We start from the raw sequence: 21,718 nt of genomic DNA, 5'->3' as shown, positions 1-21,718 counted from the left end.
AGGCAGAGGCAGTGGCAGTGGCGTGAACGGCAGTCGGCCTTTGTCCTGCCGTTGCTGCCTGCCACTGATTCCAGTGCTTGGATTCCAAATGACGGCGCATTGAAGTGGTGGACAGGTTGCTCTTCTCAGAGCCCCTAATCAATTTCGAGAGGCAAATTGTGCAGACAACACTATATCTGTCCTCGGCGCATTCCTTGAAAAAACTCCACACCTTCGAGAAACGTGCCCTCGAGGTGGGAGTTTTTCGGGGCTGGGTACGAACTGGAACATCTTGGGAGATTCCGGGTGTGGCCTGGCTTCGCCTAAGCTGCTGGCCTCTGCCTCTAGCTACCCTTTTTGGTGCTGCACCTGCCTCAACATCCACACTACTTTCCCCGCTTGACATCCCCCCTGTCCAGGTCGGGTCAGTGTCCTCATCATCCACCACTTCCTCTTCCAACTCCTGTCTCATCTCCTCCTCCCGCACAATGCGCCGGTCAACTGGATGCCCTGACGGCAACTGCGTCACATCATCGTCGATGAGGGTGGGTTGCTGGTCATCCACCACCAAATCGAACGGAGATGGAGGAGACTCTAGTGTTTGAGCATCTGGATACAGATGCTCCTCTGTTAGGTTCGTGGAATCGTGACGTGGAGAGGCAGGTTGAGGGACAATGAAAGGAGCGGAGAACAGCTCTGGGGAGCAGGGACAGTTTGGGTTATTGTTCTGTAAAGCTTCGGAATTTTGGGAGGAAGGAAGACAAGACTGTTGGGTAATAGGAGGAGAGGAGGCAGAGTCTGACTGGCTGCTGGACAATGTGCTGTAAGCGTTCTCTGACAGCCATTGCAAGACCTGTTCCTGGTTCTCGGGCCTACTAAGGTTTGTACCCTGCAGTTTAGTTAATGTGGCAAGCAACCCTGGCACTGTGGAGTGGCGCAATGCTTGCTGCCCCACAGGAGTAGGCACGGGACGCCCTGTGGCTTCACTGCTACCTTGCTCCCCAGAACCATTCCCCCGACCTCGCCCACGGCCTCGTCCACGTCCCTTTCCGGGAGCCTTGCGCATTTTGAATTCCTAGTTAGAAATTGGCACTGTATACCAGTAGTAAAAATTGTGGGTGCACGTAACCCCAATATATTCTTTGAATTCCCAGTCAGACACTGGCACTATATGGCAGTAGCAAGAAATGAGGGTATTTGTATTCCCAATATACTCTTTGAATTCCCAGTCAGACAATGGCACTGTATACCAGTAGTAAAAATTGTGGGTGCACGTAACCCCAATATATTCTTTGAATTACCAGTCAGAAACTGGCACTATATGGCAGTAGCAAGAAATGAGGGTATTTATAACCCCAATATATTCTTTGAATTCCCAGTCAGACAATGGCACTGTATACCAGTAGTAAAAATTGTGGGTGCACGTAACCCCAATATATTCTTTGAATTCCCAGTCAGAAACTGGCACTATATGGCAGTAGCAAGAAATGAGGGTATTTATAACCCCAATATATTCTTTGAATTCCCAGTCAGACAATGGCACTGTATACCAGTAGTAAAAATTGTGGGTGCACGTAACCCCAATATATTCTTTGAATTCCCAGTCAGAAACTGGCACTATATGGCAGTAGCAAGAAATGAGGGTATTTGTATTCCCAATATACTCTTTGAATTCCCAGTCAGACAATGGCACTGTATACCAGTAGTAAAAATTGTGGGTGCACGTAACCCCAATATATTCTTTGAATTCCCAGTCAGACACTGGCACTATATGGCAGTAGCAAGAAATGAGGGTATTTGTATTCCCAATATACTCTTTGAATTCCCAGTCAGACAATGGCACTGTATACCAGTAGTAAAAATTGTGGGTGCACGTAACCCCAATATATTCTTTGAATTACCAGTCAGAAACTGGCACTATATGGCAGTAGCAAGAAATGAGGGTATTTATAACCCCAATATATTCTTTGAATTCCCAGTCAGACAATGGCACTGTATACCAGTAGTAAAAATTGTGGGTGCACGTAACCCCAATATATTCTTTGAATTCCCAGTCAGAAACTGGCACTATATGGCAGTAGCAAGAAATGAGGGTATTTATAACCCCAATATATTCTTTGAATTCCCAGTCAGACAATGGCACTGTATACCAGTAGTAAAAATTGTGGGTGCACGTAACCCCAATATATTCTTTGAATTCCCAGTCAGAAACTGGCACTATATGGCAGTAGCAAGAAATGAGGGTATTTGTATTCCCAATATACTCTTTGAATTCCCAGTCAGACAATGGCACTGTATACCAGTAGTAAAAATTGTGGGTGCACGTAACCCCAATATATTCTTTGAATTCCCAGTCAGACACTGGCACTATATGGCAGTAGCAAGAAATGAGGGTATTTGTATTCCCAATATACTCTTTGAATTCCCAGTCAGACAATGGCACTGTATACCAGTAGTAAAAATTGTGGGTGCACGTAACCCCAATATATTCTTTGAATTACCAGTCAGAAACTGGCACTATATGGCAGTAGCAAGAAATGAGGGTATTTATAACCCCAATATATTCTTTGAATTCCCAGTCAGACAATGGCACTGTATACCAGTAGTAAAAATTGTGGGTGCACGTAACCCCAATATATTCTTTGAATTCCCAGTCAGAAACTGGCACTATATGGCAGTAGCAAGAAATGAGGGTATTTATAACCCCAATATATTCTTTGAATTCCCAGTCAGACAATGGCACTGTATACCAGTAGTAAAAATTGTGGGTGCACGTAACCCCAATATATTCTTTGAATTCCCAGTCAGAAACTGGCACTATATGGCAGTAGCAAGAAATGAGGGTATTTGTATTCCCAATATACTCTTTGAATTCCCAGTCAGACAATGGCACTGTATACCAGTAGTAAAAATTGTGGGTGCACGTAACCCCAATATATTCTTTGAATTCCCAGTCAGACACTGGCACTATATGGCAGTAGCAAGAAATGAGGGTATTTGTATTCCCAATATACTCTTTGAATTCCCAGTCAGACAATGGCACTGTATACCAGTAGTAAAAATTGTGGGTGCACGTAACCCCAATATATTCTTTGAATTACCAGTCAGAAACTGGCACTATATGGCAGTAGCAAGAAATGAGGGTATTTATAACCCCAATATATTCTTTGAATTCCCAGTCAGACAATGGCACTGTATACCAGTAGTAAAAATTGTGGGTGCACGTAACCCCAATATATTCTTTGAATTCCCAGTCAGAAACTGGCACTATATGGCAGTAGCAAGAAATGAGGGTATTTATAACCCCAATATATTCTTTGAATTCCCAGTCAGACAATGGCACTGTATACCAGTAGTAAAAATTGTGGGTGCACGTAACCCCAATATATTCTTTGAATTCCCAGTCAGAAACTGGCACTATATGGCAGTAGCAAGAAATGAGGGTATTTGTATTCCCAATATACTCTTTGAATTCCCAGTCAGACAATGGCACTGTATACCAGTAGTAAAAATTGTGGGTGCACGTAACCCCAATATATTCTTTGAATTCCCAGTCAGACACTGGCACTATATGGCAGTAGCAAGAAATGAGGGTATTTGTATTCCCAATATACTCTTTGAATTCCCAGTCAGACAATGGCACTGTATACCAGTAGTAAAAATTGTGGGTGCACGTAACCCCAATATATTCTTTGAATTACCAGTCAGAAACTGGCACTATATGGCAGTAGCAAGAAATGAGGGTATTTATAACCCCAATATATTCTTTGAATTCCCAGTCAGACAATGGCACTGTATACCAGTAGTAAAAATTGTGGGTGCACGTAACCCCAATATATTCTTTGAATTCCCAGTCAGAAACTGGCACTATATGGCAGTAGCAAGAAATGAGGGTATTTATAACCCCAATATATTCTTTGAATTCCCAGTCAGACAATGGCACTGTATACCAGTAGTAAAAATTGTGGGTGCACGTAACCCCAATATATTCTTTGAATTCCCAGTCAGAAACTGGCACTATATGGCAGTAGCAAGAAATGAGGGTATTTGTATTCCCAATATACTCTTTGAATTCCCAGTCAGACAATGGCACTGTATACCAGTAGTAAAAATTGTGGGTGCACGTAACCCCAATATATTCTTTGAATTCCCAGTCAGACACTGGCACTATATGGCAGTAGCAAGAAATGAGGGTATTTGTATTCCCAATATACTCTTTGAATTCCCAGTCAGACAATGGCACTGTATACCAGTAGTAAAAATTGTGGGTGCACGTAACCCCAATATATTCTTTGAATTACCAGTCAGAAACTGGCACTATATGGCAGTAGCAAGAAATGAGGGTATTTATAACCCCAATATATTCTTTGAATTCCCAGTCAGACAATGGCACTGTATACCAGTAGTAAAAATTGTGGGTGCACGTAACCCCAATATATTCTTTGAATTCCCAGTCAGAAACTGGCACTATATGGCAGTAGCAAGAAATGAGGGTATTTATAACCCCAATATATTCTTTGAATTCCCAGTCAGACAATGGCACTGTATACCAGTAGTAAAAATTGTGGGTGCACGTAACCCCAATATATTCTTTGAATTCCCAGTCAGAAACTGGCACTATATGGCAGTAGCAAGAAATGAGGGTATTTGTATTCCCAATATACTCTTTGAATTCCCAGTCAGACAATGGCACTGTATACCAGTAGTAAAAATTGTGGGTGCACGTAACCCCAATATATTCTTTGAATTCCCAGTCAGACACTGGCACTATATGGCAGTAGCAAGAAATGAGGGTATTTGTATTCCCAATATACTCTTTGAATTCCCAGTCAGACAATGGCACTGTATACCAGTAGTAAAAATTGTGGGTGCACGTAACCCCAATATATTCTTTGAATTCCCAGTCAGAAACTGGCACTATATGGCAGTAGCAAGAAATGAGGGTATTTGTATTCCCAATATATTCTTTGAATTCCCAGTCAGACAATGGCACTGTATACCAGTAGTAAAAATTGTGGGTGCACGTAACCCCAATATATTCTTTGAATTACCAGTCAGAAACTGGCACTATATGGCAGTAGCAAGAAATGAGGGTATTTGTATTCCCAATATATTCTTTGAATTCCCAGTCAGACAATGGCACTGTATACCAGTAGTAAAAATTGTGGGTGTATATAGCCCCAATTCTATTGCTAGGGGACTTGCAGGGTATTTCTGGGGTGAAGGTGGGGGGGCACACCGTTGGAACGGGTATCGGGGTATATATCGGGTATACGGGAATACACTGACAGTGTATTCCATTCAGGATCCTGGGAAAGCTGGGTTGCGGCGATTGAGCCCGTCAGTGCCACGTTACACTGACAAGCTTCTCCCTGGAATTTAGCTCTTACAAGAGCTGTTGGTTGTCTTCTCCTTCCTATCCTAGCCTGTCCCTGCCTACCCAGAATCTAAGCCCTAGCTAGCTGGACGGAAACCTCCGTCCTCGGTGAATTGCAAGCTCAGAATGACGCGAAGCTGGGCGTCGCTGTTCTTTTAAATTAGAGGTCACATGTTTTCGGCAGCCAATGGGTTTTGCCTACTTTTTTCAACGTCACCGGTGTCGTAGTTCCTGTCCCACCTACCCAGCGCTGTTATTGGAGCAAAAAAGGCGCCAGGGAAGGTGGGAGGGGAATCGAGTAATGGCGCACTTTACCACGCGGTGTTCGATTCGATTCGAACATGCCGAACAGCCTAATATCCGATCGAACATGAGTTCGATAGAACACTGTTCGCTCATCTCTAATAAGTACTTTTCCAAGACTGCTAAGGCATCAATTTTCGAGTAGGAACTGACAAAAAAAAAAAAAGAGCCAAGAAGAGTTTGAAATGCACATCAAAGATTACCCAGGACATTTTTGTGAATATACTCCTGTTATTTTTCTGTATTAGAAAATAAATGGCTTCTTGTGATCAATTCTGAAGCCATGTTTCATGGATAGAAGGTGGCTAACCTCCCACAAGATACACACCAGACCATTAAATTGTCATCGGCAGTTTAACGTGGAGTTCAGACATAAAAGGGTGTCTACACGTGGAGGCATATTTTTAACATAACGTAAAATCAATCAGTAAAATTCTCTTTGATTTGAAGGTTCCATTGAGTGATAATTGACCTTGACATTCTTCCCACACCTTGGTCTTCTGCTCTAGTATAATTCTCTTTCTGGTAAGACATCTGCTGGGAGAGCTCTCAATCAATGGAAACTGAATGAGCTCTGATGGCTTTTCTCACTGGCCTGCCTAGAAGAATTTTAATCCATTTTACGGCAAAACTTTTCAAGATGGATGATTTTTAATTTAATGCCATTACACTCAAGAAGGAGCCGCTATAGTTCTCCATTTAAATTTAATATACTTAGCTAAAATTGGAAATATTCCCTGTATTACCCTGATATTATCTATTGTGTTTAATGTGCAGTAATTATTACTTTTTCGGTGTGCTTTGTAGAAACAGATGCGCACCAACACACATGAGCAGTTTTTGCTAATATTTGCTAGGATATTTTGGAGGGTTTTGTTGCAGTTACTGACAATGATACTGATAATCATGCTCTTTATACAGAATATTGTAATTACTGTATTGAAAGAAACAAACATGCAAATGAACATCAAGCACCGCGCTTCAGTCTCTTTGTCATGGATTGAAGAAAATGTACAGTAGAGAACAAGTCGGAATTTTGGTTAGAAAAGCTATTTCGAAAATATTCTATTTGGAAATCCTGACTTAATAGAGGAGTCTACAGTTTAGAGTCCTCATCTGTTAGCCAGTGGCTATGGAGTGTGTCTCGCTTTTGAAGGACCCAGTATCTCTGGGCTTTACGTAGAAAGTCTATGGATTTCCTACAGCAACAGGTAATGCTGAAGGCTAAGGTCCCATGGGACAATCCGCAGCACTAAAGTGCTGCGGGAAAAACCAATGCAAAAACGCATTGCAGTTCTTCCCGTAGCCCCTTGAACAGAAAGTTAGAGGAGTTTTCCTCTTCTGTTACAATGACATCTACGGGAAAGCCGACAATGTTTCCATACATATAATTGACATGCTGTGATTGACAAAACCGTGCCGATATTGGAAATTGCAGCATGTCCGCGTCATGGTTTTTACCACAAAGTGGGCATAGGATTCGCAAGAATCCCATCCACTTTGCAGTTACTGTAAAATGCTGCGATTTTTCCTGCTGCCGCGGGCAAGTCACTGCTTTTCCAACCTGTGGGGACCCAGCCTAAAGGAGAAAGTCACCATCTCCACCAATTCCATTCCTTAATGGATAGAAGGTGGCTAACCTCCCACAAGATAAACACCAGACCATTAAATTGTCATCCGCAGTTTAGTAGACTCCACTGATTCCAATGTGGTTTTGAATTTTTTTCTCTAGCTCCCACCATTCCTGAGGAATCAGTACTTTTATTATCAGCACCCAATATATCAATTGCACTCTCTACGGTGTGGTGGGCAGGACATGGTTCTCTGTCCATTTGATATTATAGAGCCTAATTAGCATATGGGGTACCAAAATTAACAGCAATGACTTGTTAATTGATGGCCTGTCCTTTGAAAGAGATGTCATCAATATTAGATTGAGGCGATCCAACTCTTGCCATCTTGCCACCCACAAGGGTCAGCCTCATTTAAGGTACTGGCATGTGCTTCATCGCATTCATTTTTAGACTTCGCTATACAGTACAGATAGGCTTTATTAGGTGACTATACGGTACCTGGTATGGTAGATCATTTCCATTCCATTCACTTGAATGGGAAGAAGATTGAATACCAGGTCCAGTCGATATTAACCCTTAAGTACTATCATGGTTTCTATCATAATGATATGTGTATGGTAGTGGTGTCTGATAGACACCATGATAGTACTTAAGGGTTAAAGGTATGAAGCTGTGGCTGGTAAATAATAAAGGGCATGTGGCATTGAAGGGGGTCCTAATAGTTGCACTGCCCCCTCAATATAAAATTGATGGCCAAAATATTAGGCATTCCAATGATATAAATGTATTACAGAATAATATTTTATTTTACTTTTTAGATTTTTGTTATCTAGGGAGGGGCCTGAACATTTTTAAGAATTTTTGAAAAATTTCACCATGGTCTGTAAATGATATCGATGGAGGCTATAACATTAAAGCAGCATGATCAATTCATTGTCTCTCAGATCGCAGCAAAACTGCAGTAGAAAGCAATATCTGTTTTCAGTCATTCTTGGCTTGAAAAAAAATGAGCACTGTCAGACATATGGTTGCTGGCTATGATGTCTGCACCCTTCATACTAACACCAATAGTCATCCCATAGCTGCTTATTATGTTTGCCAGTCTACTATTTAGTCACAGCTGAATGGCCGGTGGGGTGACTGCATTTATTGCTCAGGACGTATCTGCTACAATTATGAGTCGGTCTGTGCTAACCAAATATCCCTGCCAGTGGGCATCCGTGATGCCAGTCATTGATTCCAATGCCATTTTCTCATTCAAGGCGCATTGCTTTACATCGACAAATATATTCATATATACATATTATATAGCAACAATGATTGCCTTTTCTGCATGTCATATCGCGAGCACATGTTTGTGTAGGAAGCCATAGTTTGTGTACCAGTGCAGGTCCCGGTGTGACCCTAATTGTACCCATAAATGCCTTTCTTATGACACAGCTTATTAAATGCACATTTCCATATTACTCTTAGCATAGCATGTCTGCTGCCTGTATTATAATACCGAACATACTGTAAGACATGGTTCATTTATGACCTTATTGAAATTCTTGTGTTTTTACGGAGGATTGATTTGCACCTGGTCCTGAAAGGCACATAATTAAGAAGTGTTTTTAAATTAAGAACATCTGCCATGCAAACTCTTATTTTAGACACTTTGCTAATGTACGAGCAGTCATCCCTACATAATTTTGTTGCATGGTTAGAAAATAGGGAAATAAATCGAAAACAAAAGTGGAAATGCTCAGCAAAATGTTCCAAAAATTCAACCCATGGCACCCAGTTGGACAATTCATATCCTATAGTGCAGTAAAAGCAACTTGTGCATTGGGGTAAATTAGTGCCCAGAATGTCCCTCTTGGTGCAAATAAAGATCATTCTTCATGCAAACTGTATACTCATCTCATAGACTGGCTCATTTTTGTTATGTTGTAATATTTCCAATTGTTCCTGGTGGTCAATGCAATGTTTAATGAAGGAAACACTCTTTGATGATAAATGCTTGCTTTCAAATATAGAATTGGCTTAGATCAAGTTAAATGCTACCAAGTAGTCATCTAAATAGGAATCCGAACCTTCGTTGTATTAAAAACACGTCTACCTTTACCGTTCTGCAGATTTCGTTAAGGAAACCAGTTTCTCACTATACCAAGTCAAACCATTATCACACCATGGTAGCAACATCTTCAAAAGACCGCAGATCACGTTACAAACATTAGATGGTCACATGCAGATACCATAGCATAAAAAACTCTAGACAGAGTATAACAAAATCATCTTTATTACAAAGCTGATCATCTCAATCCGCTCAACTGAGGATGTTTCGAGAAAAGAGGAAACATTGGGAAGAACACATCATAAGAACACATACTCTAGTGAATAACACCTTTCAATATGTGTCACTAAAATACTAAAACTTGATATCAACCATATATACCACCATTATGGTTCATATCACCTTACCTTATGTATCAAAATGGGGTTGATCATTTTAATAGCAAAGAAGATGCACAAAAACCACTAATGTCCATCATTATAGTTCCCATGGGGCTTGTTGACCACCGTTACAATATTATGTGGAGCTACCATATGTGGACATGGTAAAGTCCAAGCCACAGTCAAATCCAGGAGGTCATAGATACAGCAAAATCAGAAATACAGGAATATTCCAGGAGAGCAAGTCAAACGTCAGTAACCATGAGGTCAGCAGCATCGGTGAGAGGTTGTAGGGAGTAAACACAGGACCACAAGGAATCAGAACAATCTAAGGCCAATGAAGTGCTAAAGCCAAGTTTGAACACCCTGCCTCAACCAAGAACAGTGAAGCAGAACTTTGACTGCATCTGGATCTGTATCTGAAAGTTCTGACAGGCTGAGCAGACCCAGACATAGTTTGACTAGTGGGAATGGTAACCTCAGAGAGATGTCTGCAAACGGAAATACAGACACTGATGTTCCATATATATATATATATATATATATATATATATATATATATATATATATATATATATATATATATATTATTGATACTAGACAAGATTACTTATATCTTTTGCCTCACTAGACAACATTGTAAGCTAATGACGATTCTGCCGGCATTTTGCAAAAAGATGATAACTCCTTTATTGGAATTGCGTGTATTACTAGATATTATAACTGGGTAGTAACATCTCTCTGGTATTACTTGGTATTGTTATGAGATATTACTAGGAATATTTGTTTTGTATTACTTAGCAATTTTACTAGATTTTAGTAAGAATAACAGGCAATATTATTCGTAGAAATGGTCAAACGCCTAAGATTCATATCGTTTTGGCTTCAGGCTTGTGTCCCTGATTTTTTTTTGGATCAAACAGGTTCGGTATGAACTGGAAGTATAATTAGGATCTCTTCATACCCCAGAGTATAATAGGTGGAGGCCCAGGGAAGGTGTAAAAAATATGGAATATTTATACTCACTTTCACTTTCCTCTTTAGGGCCTCCCATCTCGCAGTCTCCTCAGTGCTGGGGTCACCATTAAGGCCTGTGATTGGGTTTCAGCGGTGACATGGGCACAATAAGAATCAAGATGTCATCACACTCAGTGTGATCATGTGACCATTGTAGCCCAATTACAAGCCTCAGCAGTGACCCTGAGCACATAACATAACAAGGAGGGCGCTGGACTCCACAAGGATGCCCAAAACAGGTGAGGGAAGATAAGTATAAATGTTTTATTATTTTATCCACCTGGTATACTCTGGGGTCTGAAGAGAGACAGTGTATAATAACTTACCGCAATGTAACTTACTGCAATTTGTGACAAATCCCAAATTGTTTGTGAACAATTTGGGATATTTGTGTTAAATCCAACTCGTGCCAAAGTGGCTCATCAATCTTTAACTACTGGTACTAGTAGGAATATCTTTCATGTATCATATAACTGGGTATTAATAGGAATATCTCTCTGATATTACTAGATAATATTATTAGGTATTAGTAGGAACATCTCTTGCATTATTAGCCAATATTATTAGGAATTAGAATTATTATTATATTATTATATACTGGTATTACAAGACAATATCACTGGGTTTTAGTAGGAATATCTTACTGATTTCACTAAGCAATATACTAGTAGGAATATCTCTTCTGCATTACTATCAATATTACAAGGTATTAGTAGGAATAACTCTCTTGTATTACTAGCTATAACCTATTAATGTCTTTTCTCACACCATAAATGAAAAGTTATTGACTAGCATATCTTCACATTGTGCTATAATCTCTCCATTGGACAGTCTCTGACAAAAACGCAGCAGCCTAGAAGCAATCTGTCCTTGGAAATAGTGTGTGTATATTGGTAACTATGTTACTAATGATTAGATAGCTACTAGACATTGAAACTCCTATCTTCTCTTCCACAGCTGCTATCTAATTCTGCAGCCGCATGATCCCTGTGAAGTTCATACTTTGATATCATATCTGGTTCTTTACATGGAGACAGCTGTGTGGCTCAAGCCCAAGGCAATGCAGACACAATAAGTTTGCCTTTAGTACTTGATCACGAGTGGAGCAGCTAATCCTCAGATAAGCAACTGTTGGATGGACATGTGAGTTTGCCCGTGTCTGTTCTAGACATTTCACAGCCTTTTGAGAAGCTGGTGTGAGAGGAGATTGACAGAAGCTGAATTAGTAACTGCCCTGGAATACTGGTAACTCTTCACCTTTATGTGTACACACAATATTCTTAAAACTTGTAATGCCACTAGCAACACAATGCATTTTTTGCATTTAGCTGAAAATTCCAGGATTGTTTGTGAAGAAGCTCAACTTTGTAAGTATTTACCAGCTACAATTATTTTTCTTATGGCAATAGGTTTATTAGTAACAACCTCATGGTGAATCTCTGGTGGTTTTGTACTCATACGTAGCAGCCAAAATCAACCAACAGGGCTAAAGTGTAAAGTATGTAAGAAAATGAAGGAAGAGTGAAACCAGGATCCCGGACCTTTGACACACTTGACATTAGACATAAGCCAACCACATACTTCAAATACTGTAGATGTCACCCATGGTAGCATTCCTCCAAACTCCCTCTACAGTGCTCACTGGGTTCAGGGAAGGTGAAGTAAACAAATGCCAGACCTCTAATCCCTATTAAAATAAGGGATCTAATAATTTTCTTTGGAATGTGGGAGGAAGTCAGAGTACCCAGTATATAGCCCCTCAAACACAGGTTTGCAATTGGCTGGATTAAAACCAAGGACTCCAGTGTGGCAAGGCAACCTCAACCACCAAGTCACTTTGTTGTGTGTGAGAACCTAAAGGGTCAATATTTAAGCCCATATGCTTCAAGATATGATTGGGTTAACAATACTGTATAGTAGTATCCAAAGAAGAGGAGATAGGTGTTATTATCCCTTGACTCTCAAGACCAGTTCTCTTGAGAAGATGGAAAGCCATGGCATGCACTGACCACCGGTGCATGTGCAATAACTGGAGAACCATGGACTATGTAGGTGGCATCCTAATGCCAAGCCCTCAACTCCCTCCTTGACCTCCTACTATGGAAATTCTAAAAGCTGTAGTACTTGTAGCCTGTAAATTGGACACGTGCAGCCATAAAATACTGTATAGTGAAATTATAGGCTAGTGAGCAGGCAGTACTGTATTCAGACTCTCTGACCTCAGGCCCGTTTCACATCTGCACATGGGGAGTCTGCTTGGGGATTCCTTGAATGGAAACCTACTCCACATAAAAAAGCGGTTGCCTTGTGGTTTCTGCTTGGTTTCCGCACAAAAAATGTGAAGAGAAAAGTGCTGCTTGCAGGACTTTTATTTCCACATTTTTCATGTGAAGAGGGAATGACTCAAACGCAGATGTGAACCGAGCCTTACTAACAGCAGATATAATTGATTCAAGATATACTGAGATAAGTAGCACAACTACCAACAGAACAACACAAAAGTTAGTTACAAAAAATCCTTAGAAGAAGTCTGTCACCAGAATCCAGGCTATCAATCCATTCCTTGCAAATTTATAGGATAGGGTTACCTGAATCAAATAGTGTGTTCCCCTTTTTAATCAGTGTCTCCATTTTCAAGACATTCCCATTTTTGTCAACATGCAAATGAGCTCTTTGGAGCAACAAAAACTTTGCCGCTTACCTCTTTGGAGCAATGCACTCATTGCTGCAAAGAGTTCATTAGAATATTGACAAGAACAGCAATGGAGATACCAATTTGCAAGAAAACAAAACCTTGATTCAGGGGACCCTAACCTATTTATGGGGCTGAGTTGGAATTACAACCATCGAGCCAAAGATCCTCATCAACTTTTATAATCATTAAATCGTTAAACAAGATAATCCGTAAAAATCTGACAGGTTGTCTTTACTCCTCCATGTATCCATCTAACAGCAGACTAACCACTGGCCTTTTCCTTATCACTTCGCTCTGATTGTAGAGATACCGAGCATGGGAGACAAGATCATCAGCCTGTAATACAGTAGGCAGCATCACGTTGCCAATTTTCCATTGTGTTATTTTTGTCACAAAACCTCAAACTGCAACTTCCAAAAGTCTTACGACAGTTGTGTATGGAAGATGAGAGCTGTCATATCATCACGGCAGGTGGTGTGCCCCCTACCTGTACCAGAGAATCAACTAACAGTGGGTTCCCGTCTTAATCACTACCATGAAAGCGAGAAGAACTTTAACCAAGATGACTGAAATATAATTATCAAAAAGACGTGACATTATAGCCTATACAAACATATAATGATGCACCAGGCAAATTACACGGCTCCGATGCCTATAAATACGTGTGTTAAAATCTCAGTAGCATAGGTGTTTTACGGGGCATTGTTAACCGAGCATGTACGCTCCATTCTCTTACAAAAGAGCTTGTTCCCCAGAGATTCCTGTACACTTTAACTCTATGAAAAGGACTTATAATAAGACGATATTTTCTCTGTTTCGAAAGCTCAGATGATAACTGTATGGGGCGTGAGAAAAAAAAAGAGAGGAAGACATTGAAATTCATTGTGTGTTGGATAAACTGGAGCGTTCAATCTGTATGGAAGAGGAAAAGGAAGAGCTTAAAAGAATGCCTTTGAAATACAAGTACAAAATGTTTTTGAATTGCTGTGAAAACAGCTTTTATGCTCGGCTTTTGCTAGGTGCTTTAAAGCCAATTTACATTTAGCAAAAAAAAAAAAAAAAAAGGAGAAAATTGCCAACAAACAAAATTTAAGGAAAGTGGCCATTTTTGATTTCCTTTTACTAAGGTAACGCGCGTGAATTAATGATGCAGGTATAAAGGAGCCGCTGACGCTTTATAAAGACGAGGTAAAAAACATATATTAACAGACAGTCCAAAATTGCAATGCGCAGACATTTGTATGCAGTTTCCTGCAAAAAATAAGAAAATGAGTTAAAGCTTTCGCTTTCTTGAGCTCCACCATATAGTTTTTCTTCCTTTGTACCTTTTCAGTAACAATTCAATGTATTGTTCATTTCCCCACGCAGTGTTTTACAGAGAAAAAAAGTAGAAAATCTCAACTGCTACCATTTTCCAAAGTATTAGTATGCAAGGCTACGATATGCTGTTATGGTAGCAGCGTGATAACCTGAAAGTGGTTTGCTCAGATTTATAAAATATTATCAAAGATCAGTCTTTAAAGGAATTCATTTAAAAACAGGGCCAGTGTTTTACCTATTACAAGCGCCGAGCGGATTCTGCTTCATTAGTCGGCACTAAGAAGAAATTCTTAAGGAACAAGAAGAAAGATTAAAGCGTAGATATCCAAATCTTATCTACTAGAATCATTTATCTATCTACTGCACCTCATACCTATCTGCTCTATCTATCTATCTATCTATCTATCTATCTATCTATCTATCTATCTATCTACCTATCTATCTATCTATCTATCTATCATCTATCTATCTATCTATCTATCTAATTAACATTACATATCCATCTATCAGTATATATATATATATATATATATATATATATATATATATATATTTAAGTTTTTTTTTTTCAGATGCTGAGCAATAATGAGACTGTACTAAAGCGTGTATCACCCACATATTAAGCACTGATGCACACAGAATGAACTTAATGACTTCACTCCCTGTCCTTAGTGGGGTCATTATATATGTTATCTAAGTCACTAACACATGCAAGCTAAGGATAATTACATAGGATGCTAATTATCATTTCAGTATGTTTTTGAAAGCAGTATCACACACAAAAGACCCACGCATACACTGAAAAAAACATACAATCATAGGTCATATAACATCATTTATGGATTTTTTTGTTAGTTCTTTTGAGGAATTAAACATCAAAGCTATCTGCACTATCTATCTATCTATCTATCTATCTATCTATCTATCTATCTATCTATCTATCTATCGTATCTATCTACCTACAGTATCTATCTATCATCTATCTATCTATCTATCTATCTATCTATCTATCTATCTATCTATCTATCTATCTATCTATCTATCTACCTACAGTATCTATCTATCTATCTATCTATCTATCTATCTATCTATCTATCTATCTATCTATCTATCTATCTATCTATCTATCTACCTACAGTATCTATCTATCTATCTATCTATCTATCTATCTATCTATCTATCTATCTATCTATCTATCTATCTATCTATCTATCTATCTATCTATCTACCTACAGTATCTATCTATCTATCTATCTATCTATCTATCTATCTATCTATCTATCTATCTATCTATCTACAGTATCTATCTATCTATCTATCTATCTATCTATCTATCTATCTATCTATCTATCTGTCTGTCTGTCTGTCTGTCTGTCTGTCTGTCTGTCTGTCTGTCTGTCTGTCTATCAATCTACCTACAGTATCTATCTATCTATCTATCTATCTATCTATCTATCTATCTATCTATCTATCTATCTATCTATCTATCTACCTACAGTATCTATCTATCTATCTATCTATCTATCTATCTATCTATCTATCTATCTATCTACCTACAGTATCTATCTATCTATCTATCTATCTATCTATCTATCTATCTATCTATCTATCTATCTATCTATCTATCTATCTATCTATCTATCTATCTACAGTATCTATCTATCTATCTATCTATCTATCTATCTATCTATCTATCTATCGTATGTTTGGTATAACATATATGTTAGATTACAGTAGTTGTTCAGATCTTTTTTTTTTTTATTAATGCCGTATCCTCACGATAGCTCATCACTACAAGATCATAGAGGTGTCCAACATCCTGAACCCAGTTGATCAGCTGATTAAAGAAGTCATGTCAGCTCCTCACTATATACACTGCATTCCACTTGTTTCATAGTGCCCATCCAATGTGATGATAGACTTGTCCCATTGTCTGCTATGGGACGTGACTGTATTAACATTGCACTACATTGCTATGGGACAAACAACGGATGATGTAACTAAGTGAAGAGTTGATGGGACACCAGTGCCGCAGCCCTTCCGTTGATCAGCCAGACTCCTGGGTATCAGTCCTGACAACAGTGTTTGACCCAAATATATTAATGTATTAATGGTTAACAAAACTGAACAATTGGTGATTCATCATGGGTGAACTAAAATGGCCGCTGTGACATCCATTGTAGTAAATGATTATACTCTGGGGTCTGAGGCCTCCACCTATTATATTCCCCAGAGTATAATAATTTAATATCCAGTTGTATCCGAACAAGTTCGGACCAATACTAACCAAAGGACCACTCCATAACTCACTCACCAATAGTGACTCTCCATTGAACCACACTACACCACAGTATATTCCATGCAGCTCAGTATATACATACATATACATTGACATTAACATTCAGCATTAACATTCTCTCCAGTTTTAACTTTTTAAGCAGTGACATAAGCAAGAGAAAAAAAAAGTTGTTGCATTCAGATACGTGTAATGATACAAGTACAACTGTTCATTGAAGTTGCAAATGAAACACTAATGTGAAGTCACAAAGTGTCACAAAAGTGTGAAATCGGGGATAGTTGTGGGAAAGAGAAATAAAACTTTCCTAGTTGCAATGATCAGAAGTCTCACAAACAATCTTCCTATTTACTGATGTTTATATTTGATTTATTTCAGCGTAAACCACAAACGTAATGACAATAGATGAGCAAATTGCCTCAATGGAACAGTCATAATGTGCGAAACATCTGTGCGCTACAGCTAGCATGTGTGCGGCGTTCTGAGGCTCGCTATATTAATGTGTGCAGTCAGGACCACAATCTATAGAAATGGAGCCCTGGGCAGCAAGCAAAGATGGGCGCCCAGCTCTTCATCATTTTTAGAGTTTTGTTTTCTGACAGTTTCAATAGCTGCGAACACACCTGAATGTTTATATCCAAAAGTACCCATAATAATACTTGCATGTAATGCTCTGACAATTCAGCTATTTAGTGCCCAAATAACATTGCATACACAATGGCATAAATAGGACCGAGACTATGATTTTGATTACTGTTACCTCTTTACTGCTTACCAAGCGCAGCGCCATACATTATATAGTGGCTGTGCCTGATATTGCAGCTCAGTCACATTCATTTGAATGGGATTAGTCTGCTGCATGGCCATGTAATAGGGTTGAGCTGAGATTTCAGGATCGTTTTCAAAATCTGATTTTCGATCACTTTCCAGCCGATCCTGATCGCGATAGTGAAATTTGCTCGATCGCCGATCAGGATCTGATCATTCCCGATAACATGTGGGCATGGTGACCTTGTGTCGCAGGAGTCCTGGGTTCGAATCCTGTCAAGGACAACATCTGCACAGAGTTTGTGTGGGTTTCCTCTGGGTACTCCAGTTTCCTCTCTCCAAAAACATACTTATAGGGAACGTAGATTGTGAGCCCAATATGGGACAATGTCTGTAAAAGCATTGCAGAATCTAATGGTGCCATGACAGTAAGCTAATAAATAGTGTGTTTCCTTAAAACATTCCTTAGAAAAAATACTAGTTTGACATAAAAACTAAACAATTTTAGGAATTGCTATAAGATTTCATCTTTAGTAAACCAACAGGGAGTTGTGAGCTTTCTGCATTTGTAAAAGTTGCAATACTTGATGTATTATTGCCATACTGTTACTTTTTTTTCCACCAGAATGGAAAGGAAATGATTGTTACGGGAAAGAAATGAGGATGTATTTGTAATACCGCCTGCAAGGTTTCATGGAACACTTACTTAAGCCTGACTAGACAAATATGATGACACTCACTTCATGGTTTGTCTCGTGGGTAAAGGTTAGCAATGTAATGGTGGCTGTTCATGTTGCAACAGGCAAAGAGAGCTCCTTTAGGGGAAGATAGACAAAGGTGAAACTCCCGTAAACACACACTGAAAAGTACAGAATAGGGAAGATATCTCAAGGGCAAAGTAAGAGCAGATGGCAACCTTTTCACAGCCAACGTATTCTTGACGAAGGTGTGCAACTGCAAAAACTCACACATGCCAGAATGGAAGGGAACACAGATTTCCACTGAGTTTTATGATATGGTAGTGACTCATAAAGAGTAATGTCTGATCATGTTGTCACACATCACTCGGGGAACATGGAACATGTTCCAATTGCAGCTTGTATGCCAAGTCATCTACACCTTAATACTCTGCACAAAACATCTGAACATTGTTGTTTTAGATAAAGTTCACATCATGCATCATTGGTCTAAACAGTAGAAGAGATTTATTTTTGCTGTCTTAGATTTAGACAACTTAACACTAGACCAGGCTCGAGATGCCTCAGATTTATCACAATGGTGCATGCTGTATAATAGATTTGACATATCTAATTTATTTAGTTTGCTTACGTATATAGCATTGTCCCTTATAGGGCTCATAAACTAAATTCCCTATCAGTATGTCTTTGGAGGGTTGGAGGAAACCCACGCAAACAAAGTGAAACATAAGGAATCCATGAAGATGTGGTCCTTGGCCAGATTCGAACCTAGGACTCCAGCGTTGCAAGGCACCTCTGATCTAAGGATATATCTAAAGGCTGGAGAACCCTTTCAAGAGGTTGCTTACCTAAAACCCTATTTTAATGCACCTCGTAAGGAATAAATTTAACAGAATGTAGCTAAATTAGAAGCTACTTTGCACATGGCTCTTACAAATGATTAGCATATGTACAGTCTTTGGATAATACAAATTATATACAGCACATTAATATTGCAATGATAAAGTCAAGGGTTCCTCAGTCTAGAAGCCCCTACAGTTGTAACCTGTATATGAAGTTCAGTTGCCCAGGCTTTGCTCACGTTACGTCTGTGGTAGAGATGACTGAACTGGTTTGCAATGGGACATGTCTGTTACAAATTTTACGAAAATTTAGAATTCAGTCGAACCTGAAATGTTTAGAATGCGCCACCAAAAAATCATGATTGTACTCTGGGGTCTGTTCAGCCTTAGAGAATGGGTGGTGGTAACTATATGCTGTATGTATAGAAGCATCTGTGCAAAAGATTAATTTTGTCCTATCATGACCCGATATTCAATAGGACAAAGCTGTAATTCCCTGCACAGTCAATACTATGTGCATGTAAATCATGATAAGGACAAGTGCCCCTTGAAACTCATCGTCTTGGATGTGAGATTTCAGACACCTACTGATCCGATATTGATGACTTATCCCGAGGACAGGTCATTAGAGATGAGCGAACAGTGAAATATTCGAGATTCGATATTCTTTGAGTAGAGCCTCAATATTCAACTACTAGATCGAATATCGAATCCCATTATAGTCTATGGGAAAAAATACACGTTTCAGGGGAAACCACTATTCGACTAAAGGAGGGTCACCAAGTCCACGAGTAGCAGGAGGAGAGTGTTTAGGAGGAGCGCTGTGCAGTTAAAGCGCATGGACCTCATTATAGTCTATGGGGTCTGTGCGCTTTAACTGCACAGCGCTTGCAGTTGTGCTGATAAAAAGTAAGCTCCCTCATAACAGCAAGCTGCCAGCTATCATGACTAGCAAAGACGAGCCTGCGTCAAATCAACGCTGGTTCTGCAACAGGCTCGTCCTTGCTAGTTGGGATAGAGCTGGCAGCTTGCTGTTACGAGGGAGCTGACTTTTTTGTCATATGAATGCATTGACCAGTGTTGATTGGCCAGTGTACAGCATTCGGCCAATCAATGCTGGTTCTGCCGGAGGCTCGTCTGTGAGGAGGTGGAGTCTAAGATCGGACCACAGCAGTCTCCATTATGGTCTGATCTTAGATTTTGCCTCCTCACAGACGAGCCTCCGGCAGACAAAGGAGACAGTGTATATTATCTATATTGTCTGTATTGTCTACATGTATATTGTCTGTATTGTCTATATTGGGAGACAGTGTATATCATTGTACTAAATAGCTATGCTTTCAAGAGCCAAGTCCCTGCCTCCCTATGGCTGACATATACACTGTCTCCCTTGTCTGCCGGAGGCTCGTCTGTGAGGAGGCGAAATCTAAGATCGGAAACTGTATAGCATTCGGCCAATCAACGCTGGTTCAGAATCAAATATTTACTGTGAATAGCTAGCAGTATTCGATCGAGTATGAATATTTCGAATTCCGTAGTATTCGATCGAATATCTACTCGATCGAATACTACTCGCTCATCTCTACAGGTCATCAATATCCTGAACCTAGAAAATCCTAAAAAAAAAACAAATTTTCTACTTTATGTTTTCTGTTTAGTATGACAATTTTATTTTAGTTCACTCTATTAGCATCGAGTCATCCAAAACACTTTGTAGAGTAGTCGATTCATCCATCCGCCATAATTTGCATGATAGCAATAACAAATGCTAATTGTATGCTTTACCGTATGCGTTTGTTGTTAGTATTAGCTTGTTAAGCTGTCAGCTATGACATCAACATGACATTTCTACAAAATAGTCATACAGTAAAAATAATCAAGAAAAAACTTTGCAACAGGAACTTTATTAAATTACATTATCTACTAGTTCTCTGAATGTAAACCAGGGATGGTGCCATTATGTTGCCTTGGTTACAGTCACGGATATATATATATATATATATATATATATATATATATCTCAAAAATATTTTCTAAATACACTTCCTAAATGTAATCTAGTATAGATACATGTAGCTTGGTATATCTGCAGGGTGGTCTAAAGGTATGCAGACACCATGGTGGTCCAAACGTATAGAGACACCTGATTTATGAGTATAAACTTATGACCCTGCTTCAAACACTGGAGAAGGGGTTAAATCTGTCACATGGGTTTATGGCATCTTACAGAAATCACTGACCTGAGACCCTGAGAACTGATAAGAACCTGAAATTGTTTACATTGTTTCTACCAATAACTAATAACCCTCTACTCCCCTTCCTCCTAGAATTCTATCCCTATGTGTCCTTTTGTACATAAATAGGCATCCTTCCGAAATGGTTTTTAAATTTACTTGAGAAAGGAACCTAGAGT

General features: G+C 39.3%; 1 protein-coding gene across 7 annotated transcripts in view; it reads right to left on the bottom strand.

Moving 5' to 3' along the window:
* The window catches only part of PCDH7 (protocadherin 7), a 739,914-nt gene that overhangs the window by 243,919 nt on the left and 474,277 nt on the right, over positions 1-21,718 (bottom strand). The gene's annotated exons all lie outside the window — the stretch shown is intronic.

Source organism: Leptodactylus fuscus, chromosome 1 (assembly GCF_031893055.1).
Source record: "Leptodactylus fuscus isolate aLepFus1 chromosome 1, aLepFus1.hap2, whole genome shotgun sequence".
NCBI lineage: Eukaryota > Metazoa > Chordata > Amphibia > Anura > Leptodactylidae > Leptodactylus > Leptodactylus fuscus.
Note: the sequence above shows the minus strand (reverse complement) of the source record. Positions and strands in the feature narration are given on the sequence as shown.